Here is an 11,272-nt window from a genome sequence, read left to right as displayed (position 1 = left end):
TGCCAGTAAGCTATTTTTTGTGTCTCAGGAAAATAATTGTATGCATTAGGTCATTATGGACTTATATTAATTACAGCAGTTACAGGGGTAGGTAAAGAAAGAAAGCTCGAACAGGCATCTTATTACTGATCTGGAAACAGAACAACTGGAAATGTGGTTCTATGTTTTCTTTTAAAAATAATGCCTTTTGATCTTAAAAACACTAATTTAGATAGTTGGAAACTTCTAAATTTGGATATTTATATCTTTTCTTAGGTTTAATGAAAATAATTTTGTGAGTCTGTATCTGTGCTTGGTTTCTTCCTCTGAAAACTGCTTTAGATTTGAACATTCCACTCATTTAAATGAAAGAACTTATTCTTAAGTGTAGGAGGAAAAATAGAAGTTTCATGACTCACATTGATACGAAAAAAAAAAAAGAATAGTGATGGGTATTGTTTTAATATGTAGTTAACAAGTGATGAATAACAAGGTTATATGTACTCCGGATGTAATGCCAGAAAAAATAATGCTTCAAACATACAGTAATAATACTTGGTCCTAAAATGTATGAATAAGTCATAATTCATTTTTGATAGAATATTCATTATGATTTGTATTTCTTGACATAAATATTAATTTTCAAGGAGTTTATAGCTGTGACTAAGAAAAATACTACACAATCTTGGATAAGAACAATTTTAGAAATGAATTTAATAGTAATTTTGCTAATAAAAACTGCCACATACCACTTCCATGCTGCAAATCAGTGGTAAATATTTTGTGCTTTTTGACAGCTTAACATCGTGGCTGACAGTAAGATCAGATGTTGGTCAATAGATCAGAATCATAATGTCATTGTTGGATAAATTAAAGCTATTATTCCAATTTTGATTGGGTGGTTTTAGTATGGGACATGAATAAGTGAATAAAATTTGAGCCAAATCAGGCATATAACAGAAGAACAGCAGTTTGCTTCATTTAAGAGCATCTGTGCACATCTCTGCCCCCAACCTTGGTACTCTCCTGTCTTCTTATTCCTCATATCCAGGAGGAACTGTACTCAACACATACTCTAGGCAGAGAAGGCCCATCAGCTACAGAAGGCTCTGGGAAGTTAGTTGTGTAGCATCGCATTGTTGTTCAGTTGCTAAGTCGCGTCCGACTCTTTGCAGCCCCATGGACTACAGCATGCCAGGCCTCCCTGACCCTCAGTACCCCCCAGAGTTTGCCCAAGTTCATGTCACCCCCTTCTTCTTTTGCCTTCAGTCTTTCCCAGCATCAGGGTCTTTTCTAATGAGTCAGCTCTTCACATCAGGTGGCCAAAGTATTGGAACTTCAGCTTCAGCATTAGTCTCTGTAATGAATATTCAGGGTTGATTTCCTTTAGGATTGACTGGTTTGTTCTCCTTTCAGTCCAAGGGACTCCCAAGAGTCTTCTCCAGCACCACAATTTGAAAGCATCAATTCTTCGGTGCTTGGCTTTCTTTATGGTCCAGCTCTCACATCCATACATGACTACTGGAAAGGCCATAGCTTTGACTATACAGACCTGTGTCAGCAAAGCAGTGTCTTTGCTTTTTAATATGCTGTCTAGGTTTGTCATAGCCTTCCTTCCAAGAAGCAAGCGTCTTCTAATTTCATGGCTGCAGTCACCATCTGCAGTGATTTTGGAGCCCAAGAAGAGAAAATCTGTCATTGCTTCCACTTTTTCCCCTTCTATTTGCCATGAAGTGATGGGGCCAGATGCCATGATCTTGGTTTTTTTAATGTTCAACATGACCAAAAAAGAAAAAAAAGCAAACCTTTGTTAATAAGAAAAAAATCTTCATTAAAAACTAATTACTTCTGTTTTTCTCTACTACTAAAGCAGATTGCGCTGCTGCTGCTGTGGACTAGAAGTCCTACTCTGAAAAGAACTGGTATTCTTTGAAAATGTGAAAGCAAAATGAGGGCTGCAATTTGGCTCTAAAGTAGTGGCTTCACAGAAATTTCCAATACCTCATTAAAATGATAATGATTCTCACAGGTGCCCAAGTGATTTAAGAGCAATATTGTCATAATGTATGTTCTTCCTCCATTGAGGGAAGAAGTCATAGGTTACTGTGTTGGGGGAGCCTAGATGGGGCCTTGTTTGGGGATTTGGAGGAAGTGGCTTTCGCCTCCTTCAGATGCCTTTGCCTCAGTTTCCTCAGACTTCAGGATCCTGTTCTGTTAAAACATACATGGCGTCACAGCATAAAATGATGGTGCTTATACAACTGCGTGTTCTTTCCATCTGAAAATCGCTTCTGTGTCATCTTCAAGCTTATTTCTGTTTTTCAGTGATTTTTGAAGTCCGGATTGAAAATGGAAAGTTGGCCTGATTTATTTACTTACAGTATATCTGGAATTTAATTCCTTTGATTGCCGCATCCTCACATTCCAGCCCATCAGCCTGTCCTGTGGGCTGCTCTCCGGAACGTAGCCCAGACTTGTCTGCTGTGCACCATCCCCGTTACGGGTGCTTCAACTGCCGTCACCACTGACTGTGCTTGATTTCCCGCTCTCCATGTATACACAGTAGTTGGTAGAGATAGCCTTGTGCGAGGGCTGCCGTAACAAAACACCACAGGCCAGGTGGCTTAGACAACAGAAACTTACTTTCTCATAGTTCTGAAGTCCAGGGTCAGGATGTCATCAGGGCCGGTCTCTGGGGAGAGCTCATTTCTTAACTAGTTGTGAAAAAAGCTCTCTGGTGTTTCTTCCTCTTCTTTTAAGAACAACAGTCCTGGGAATTCCCTGGCAGTCCAGTGATTTAAGAGTCTGCGCTTCCACTGCTGAGGGCCTGGGTTTGACCCCTGGTCGAAGAGCTAAGATCCCATATCAACATCAGTGCAGCTAAATAGAAAACAGTCATAAATATCAGATTACAGTCCCACCTTCATTACATCATTTAAGCTTAATTACCTTCCTAAAGGCCCTATCTCCAAATATTGTCACTGAGAGTTAGGTCTTTGATATCATAGGAAATCTCATGGGTCCCTAAGTAAACAAGACGTCTTAAAAAAGAAGAACAAAATTGGAGAACTCACACTTCCCGATTTCAAGAACATTACAAAGCTACAGCAATCCAAACAGTGGCATAAAGACAGATGTGTACATCAGTGGAATAAAACAGAGAGTCTGAAAATAAATCCTCACATATATTATCAATTTGTTTTTGACAAAAGTGCCAAGGCTAATGAACAGTAAAGGGACAGTCTTTTCAGCAAATGGGAAAACTGGATAATCACATGCAAAAGAATGAGGTTAAACCCTTACCATATATAAAAATTAACTCAAAATGAATAAAAACCTAAATTTAAGACTGCAAATATGAAACTTTGGAAGAAAACAGAAGAAAAGCTCCATAACATTGGATTTGCTAATCTCAGAAAAGACACCAAAAGAATAAGCAAAAAAAGAAACAATAGACTAATTGGACTTCATAAATTTTTTTTAAAAAGCCTTTTATGCATCATAGGGCAGTATCAATAGAGTGAAAAGGCAACTCACAAAACATGAGAAAATATTTACCAGCCACAGATCTGATAAAGAATATGCAGAATATATAAACCCCTACAACTCAACAAAAACAGAGGCAACCCAAGCAATAAGTTAAATATTTGAATACACATTTATATACTAATAATAGCCAATAGGTACAAAAAAAAAAAGATGTTCCAACATCATTAGTCATTCAGTTCAGTTTAGTTCAGTTGCTCAGTCATGTCTGACTCTTTGCTACCCCATGAATTGCAGCATGCCAGGCCTCCCTGTCCATCACCAACTCCCGGAGTTCACTCAAACTCATATCCATCGAATCAGTGATGCCATCCAGCCATCTCATCCTCTGTCCCTTTTCCTCCTGCCCCCAATCCCTCCTAGCATCAGAGTCCTTTCCAATGAGTCAACTCTTCACATGAGGTGGCCAGAGGACTGGAGTTTCAGCTTTAGCATTATTCCTTCCAAAGAACACCCAGGGCTGATCTCCTTTAGAATGGACTGGTTGGATCTCCTTGCAGTCCAAGGGACTCTCAAGAGTCTTCTCCAACACCACAGTTCAAAAGCATCAATTCTTCGGCGCTCAGCTTTCTTCACAGTCCAACTCTCGCATCCATACATGACCACTGGAAAAACCATAGCCTTGACTAGACGGACCTTTGTTGGCAAAGTAATGTCTCTGCTTTTAAATATGCTATCTAGGTTGGTCATAACTTTCCTTCCAAGGAGTAAGCATCTTTTAATTTCATGGCTGCAGTCACTGGGAAATGCAAATCAAAACCACAGTAAGGTACCACTTCAAATCCTCGTTACAATGGCTATTGTATTGAAACACTGGAAGATAACCCACATTGGTAAAAATGTGGGAAAACTGGAACTGTGGTACAGTGTTGGTGGGAACGTAAAAAAGAGCAGCCCTGTGGAAAACATTTAGTGGTTCCTCTAAAAGTACACATAGAGTGATCATACCATACCATATGATCAGCACCATTCCTTGGAAAATACTCAAAAGAATTGAAAGCAGAGACTGAAACTGATAATTCTATGCCAATGATCATAGAAGCATTATTCACAATAGTAACAAGATAGAAACAATCCAGGTGTCCTTGAATAGTTAAGTAAGTCAAATATGGTTTATAAAAGCCATGAAATATTCTTCCGCTTTGAAAAGGAAGGAAACTCTGGTCTGTGCTACAGCATGGATTCCGAGAAGGAAATGGCAACCCACTCCAGTATTCCTTCCTGGAGAATCCTAGGGACAAAGGAGCCTGGAAAACTACAGTCCACGAGATCACAAAAAGTCGAACATGACTGAAGCAACAGAGCACACACACACACAACATGAATAAACCTTTAAAAACATTACGCTGAGTGATGTAAGTGTTAGTAAGTGTCAGTTGTGCCCGACTCTGCCACCCCATGGACTGCAGCCCACCAGGCTCCTCTGTCCATGAGATTTTCCAGGCAAGGATACTGGAGTGGGTTGCCATTTCCTTCTCCAGGGGATCTTCCCAACCCAGGGATCAAACCCAGGGGTCTCCTGCACTGCAGGCAGATTCTTTACCGACTGAGCTACAAGGGAAGCTGATATAAACCAGACACAAAAAATGAAATATTGTATGATTCCACTTATATGAGGTATTTAAAGTAGGTAAATTTATAGAGACAAAATCAACATTACCACGTGTTTACAAGGAGGTAGAGCAGCTGAAATTCTCATACCTTGTTGGTGTGACTGTAAAGTGGTACACTGTGGCCATTTGGGGAATCTATTTAGCAGTAGTTACTAACGCTAAATATATGCTTAATCTATGACCAGTTTCCACTGTATCAAGCTGAGTGATCATCACTCTCATCATTACAACAATAAGAAACTTGAGGAATGTTCAAGTTCACAACTTTCTTGAACTCATTAGAGAACAGAGGTTGAAGTGCTACCAGCTAGCCCCAAATCTAAGGAGAAGTGAGCACATGCAGGCAGAGACAAGATGTGAGCTTATCTGGTTAAGATGCACACGAATATCATAGGAAGAATTTAGCTAGGTTTGTTAGAAAATTAGTAGGAGCCAGGTTGGATTTGTGATAGAATTTGGAGCTTATGGAGACTACAGACGCAAAGGGAAATTGCATCCAAGTGTATACTTATCTTCACAGACCTCACTAGGTGTTTGCAGAAATAATACATGAAAATTCTGAGAAAGGGTCTCTCGTTGTGCCGGCCTAAAGAAGGGGAATAGCAGCTAAAATGTGGGAAAGATATGAGATCCTTTCCCCCTTAAAAACCTTCAACTGCAGAGGAAAGGGTAACCAGTGCTCACTCTTCGGGCGCTGAGGAAACCCACTGCAGCTGAAGAAAGCAAAAGCAAAAGAGCTGTCCCCCTGAGGAAGGACAGCAATACATACAGACCCCAAACTGTGGGGACAGAGCAGCACTGAGGACCCATCCATAGACTCGGGGACATGGTGCCAGCTCAAGACTGACGCTTAATCACAACGACAGAGAGTGCTTCCTCTTTGACCTCTGCCACACGACTGTGTCAGGCCACAAGTAACAGTGAAATACTGCTGCAAGAATTGTGAGAGCGTGAATCAAGAGGTACAGCACAAATGGGCTTCTCAGACGGTTCTAGTGGTAAAGAGCCCTCCTGCCAGTGCAGATAGACGTAAGAGACACAGGTTCAATCCCCGAGTTGGGACGATCACCTGGAGAAGGGCATGGCAACCCACTCCAGTATTCTTGCCTGGAGAACCCCATGGACAGAGGAGCCTGGCAGGCTGCAGTCCATAGAATCACACAGAGTCAGACCTGACTGAAGCGACTTAGCATGCACACACAGCACGACAGATAAACCAAAGCTGAAGGAGGAGCAGACATTGAGAGAAATCTGAGCCCTACTCCAGAAAGCAAGTATTTATAGAAGAATTTGAAGACTGGTGCATAATGAACCCTAAAACCAGCTCGATCTTATTGACTTAAAACCCCATACTAAAGGACTCCAGGCATAAAAACAACTTAACTGAGTCACTACTGACTTAACACTAGAAAAAACTACAAGACCTATGAAAAGGCGAGAAAAACAGCACACTGAGAGTAAAAAAAGCAAACGACAGACAAGATACATATGGCACAGGTCTTGAAATCAGACTAATAATTTAAAGTAATCATAACTGATAAATATGTTAATGGTTCATAGGAAAAGGTTAGCACCATGCAAGATCAGATAGACAGTTTCCACAGAGATGGACACAATAAAAAAAAAGAATAAAGTGAAAGTGCTAAAGGTAAAAAAAACAGTAACCGAGGTCAAGAAGAAACTCAGTGGTCTCATCAGTAGACTTACGCAGCTAGGGAAAGAATTAGTGAACTTGAAAGTAGGTTGATAGAAATTATCCAAACTATAACCATTATCTTGTAATGCCTATAATGGAGTATAATCTGCAAAAAATTCTAAGTCAATGTGCCATACACCTGAAACTAATATAATATTGTAAATCAACTATACTTCAATGAAAAAAGAAAAGAAATTATTCAAACTAAAGCACAAGAGTAGAAAATAAAGGCATTCAAGAGCTGCTGCTAAGTCACTTCAGTCGTGTCCGACTCTGTGCAACCCCGTAGACGGCAGCCCATCAGGCTTCCCCGTCCATGGGATTCTCCAGGCAAGAACACTGGAGTGGGTTGCCGTTTCCTTCTCCAATGCATGAAAGTGAAAAGTGAAAGTGAAGTCACTTAGTTGTGTCTGACTCTTCACGACCCCATGGACTGCAGCCTACCAGGCTCCTTCATCCATGGGATTTTCTAGGCAAAAGTGCTGGAGTGGGGTGCCATTGCCTTCTCCGTCAAGAGCTATGAGACCATAACAAATAGTGTTAACTATGTATAATTGGAACCCAAGAAGAAGAAGACAAAGACTAGGGTAGAAGAAATACTTGGTTGAGAATTTTGTAAGATTAATGATAGACACAAATACCAGATGAAGAAGTTCAGAGAATATCACGCAGGATAAAACCAAAACACACACAGCCCCCGAGAGATTTCCTATCCAAACTGTTGAAAACCAGAGGACAAAGAAAATTCCAGGTCAAAATGGCTTAGCTGGTGAATTCTTTCAAACATTTAAGAAATAATACCACTTCTATGCATCCTATTCCAGAAAACAGAACACTCCCCATTCATTTTGTAAAATCAGCATTAATATGATACTGAAACCAAAATTATTACAAGTAAAGAAAACTACAGACCAACATCTTTTATGAACAGAGATGTAAAATCACTCAAGAAAAAAGACAGTATGACTAAAGTGGGGTTTATCCTTGGAATACAGGTTTGATTCAATGTTTTAAGATCAGTCAGTATTATTCACAAAAATCCTTACTGAATCTATAAAGATTCACATAAAAAGCAGCTTTATTTATAATCATGGTTCATGAGATTTAACTGAAGAGGTGATATTTGAGCTGAATTTGTAGTGAAAAGACTGGACACCACAAAACTGGTTCAGAGGGAACAGGAAAAATCTACAGCAGCACTCAGCTCTATGCAGGAAAAGTGTAATGTGAGCCACAGATATGTCACACATGTAATTTAAATTTTCTAGAAGCCACATTCAAATGTAAAAAGAAAACTATTCAATTAATCTTAGTAATATATTTTGGTTAGCCCAATATATCATAAAAGAGTCATTTCAACACTTAATCACTGTTAAAACATTGACTTTTTTTTGCACCAGGACTTGAAATCCAGTCTGTGCTTTACCCTGACAGCACTTCATGATTTAGACAAGCCACATTTAATAGCCATGTGTGGTGGTCAGTGGCTGCCATGTAGGACACCACAGTTTCTACTGGAACTCCATAGTCATTCTTGCTGGAAGAAAATGTAGGCCAGAACAGTGCATCTCAGACCAGCACTGGTGTAGGACCAGTGCTTTTGGGTTTTTTAATTTCCAATCTATTTTGGACTGACATTTTTGTAAAGTAAAATTAAAAAACAAAAAAGAATTACTGGAAAAAATAAAAATGAAATACAAAGTGAAATGTAAAGTGCAAGCTTAATTTTGAAGTCTTGGATTCAGCAGATACACTATTCTACGCTCTCACTTTCCATTTCTGGTACTTATCTCGTCTGGGACTGGTTATACAGCATTCACAGGCCTAGGTCAGTCTGCAGGAACCCTCGTCTAGAATACAGTCGGGCTTGCTTGTCTCCCCACCAGTCGTGTAAAATGCCTGCATGAAGGGAATGCCTCACAAAAGAGTATGCTTCTGACAACTGGATGCTCAGAACACCCAGCTAAGTTTTAGAATTGCTTCCACCTGAAAATAAAGGGGAATGCTGTCATCATTCGTCCAGTAAACAAATCCTTGTGTGCACACCACAGATTCCGCCTGCACGATCTGCAGTGCCTCTCAGGGTCTAGGTTAATCTATTCTGGCTTTGCTTTTTTTTTCTCCAAGCCTTAAAGATCATCTTGCAAAGGCAGTGTCCCCCTTCAAGCTTCCTTGCGTGAACTCCATGAGAGTAGGGTTTCAATTTTCTGTCTTTTAAAAATATATATAGCTGGGACTGAGTTTGAGCCAAAGTCATGTTTCATGTAGGATTCAAACATATTGAAAGAATCATGGGGACGGCCAGTCAAAGGCTTCCTTGAATCTCTGAAGGACTCTTCCTGGGAGAAGTGCACCAATGATATTGAGACCGGCCACAGTGGCAAGACACAGGTCCCATCCCAGACAGCAAGACTGACTCTTTCTTCAGGAACCACCTATTATATGCTGTGGAGTTTATATAGATCATTTATTGCCTTTAACCCTCCCCATCAAATGAGCTTGAAGATATGCCCTCTTTGGAGGTAAAGCTTTCACATAGTTCAAAATTCAAAGTTTACGAAAGGATATACCATGAAACACAATGAAAAGTCTTACTCTTACTCTGCCCTGTGCCACCCAGGTTTTCTTGTCATTGGCACCCAACTTTATACATTTCTTGCATATCTTCCCAAACATCTTTTATACTTACACAAAAGTATTTGTATATATTTTCTTTTTCACTTTTTGCCTCCCTGCTTCCATTTGTTATTATATCTTATTATTCTATATCAGATAGCAAGTGTTTTCTCATCCATTTTTATGCTGCATAAATTTCCATTGAATGGATAAATTAGAATTTGTTTAACCAATCTATTTTCAGAATTTTCCCCCCAGTCTTTTGCAACTACAAACAATGGTGCTAATAATATATTATACTTTATTTATTAATGTATCTGTAGGATAAATTCCTAGAAGCGGTGTTTCTGGGTCAAAGGTTTCACACATTTGTAATTTTAAGAAAACTACCAAACTACCTTCTCCCCCAATATATGAGAGCACCTGTTACTTTATACCCTCACCAAGAGTGTATCATTTAAAAAATTTTTGTAATCTTTACTAATGTCAGTTCAAAAATGGGGTCATTTAGGGATTTCCCTGGTTGTCCAGTGGTTAAGACTCCCAAGTTTCCACTACAGGGGGCATGGATTGATCCCATGTCAGGGAACTAACATCCTGCTTGCCACGTGGTATGGCCAAAAAAACCCCCACTAAATGGTGTCGTGGTTTTACTTTGCATTTACTTTATTATAAGTAAGACTGAGTAGCTTTTAAAGTTTTATTATGAATAAGGTTGAGTAGCTTTTAAAGTTTTTTTAATTTCCTATTCTGCAAACTATTTACTTCATAAAAAATTTTATTGTCTTTTTATTGTTTTGTAAGAACATTTTATTTATTAGAGAGATTGGCTCCTCAACCATGAAGTGATTGTGTTTTTCTCTAACTTGCCATTTGTCTCTTGACTTTGCTACTGTGATTTTTGCCATGTAGAAAATGTTTTATGTTTACATGGTAAAAGTATATCAATTTTTTGTTTAGAGTTAAAGCCTTTTCCTTTTTAGGTTTCTTTAAAAAATTATCTCATAATTTTTACAGTTACAATGCTTGTAAGTATTAGATGTAATTAGAATTCATCCTACCATGATATGTTAAATTGTTGTTCTTTATTTGCTAAGTCATGACAGACTCTTTTTGAGACCCCATGGACTGTAACCCACCAGACTCCTCTGTCTGTAGGATTTCACAGGCAAGAATACTAGAGTGGGTTACCATTTCCTTCTCCAGGGGATCTTCCCAACCCAGGACTTGAATCTGCATCTCCTGCTTTGGCAGGTGGATTCTTTACCACTGAGCCACCAGGGAAGCCCCAGTATGTGAAATATAAAATTATATAAAAAGAATAAAATCCATGAGAGAAACATATATTATTTGATAAATTGTGTTGGGATAATTAAGTTGCCAACAAAAATATTGGATATCTGGATATGTGAAATAGGTGTCCATTATTTTTTGATGGTTACCCAATATTCCCAACACAATTTATCAAATAATACATTTTTCTCTCCTGAATGTTATTTTTTTATAACTTTATTTATTTATTTATGACTGTACTGGGTCTTTGTCACTGCACGTGGGCTTTCTCTAGTTGAGGTGAGTGGGAGCTACTCTTTACTTGTGGTGCACAGGCTTCTCATTTCAGCGGCTTCTCGTTGTGGAGCACGGACTCTGGGGCACATGGGCTTCAGTAGTTGTGGTTCGTGCCATGGACTTAGTTGCTCCATAGCTTGTGGGATCTTCCCAGACCAGGGATTGAACCTGTGTTCAGTCTGCATTGGCAGGCAGATTCCTTACCACTGAGCTGCCAAGGAAGCCCCTCTCATGGATTTTAAATCCTATTTTT

Source organism: Bos taurus, chromosome 13 (genome assembly GCF_002263795.3).
Source record: "Bos taurus isolate L1 Dominette 01449 registration number 42190680 breed Hereford chromosome 13, ARS-UCD2.0, whole genome shotgun sequence".
Taxonomy (NCBI): Eukaryota; Metazoa; Chordata; class Mammalia; order Artiodactyla; family Bovidae; genus Bos; species Bos taurus.
This window is presented reverse-complemented; position numbering follows the sequence as displayed.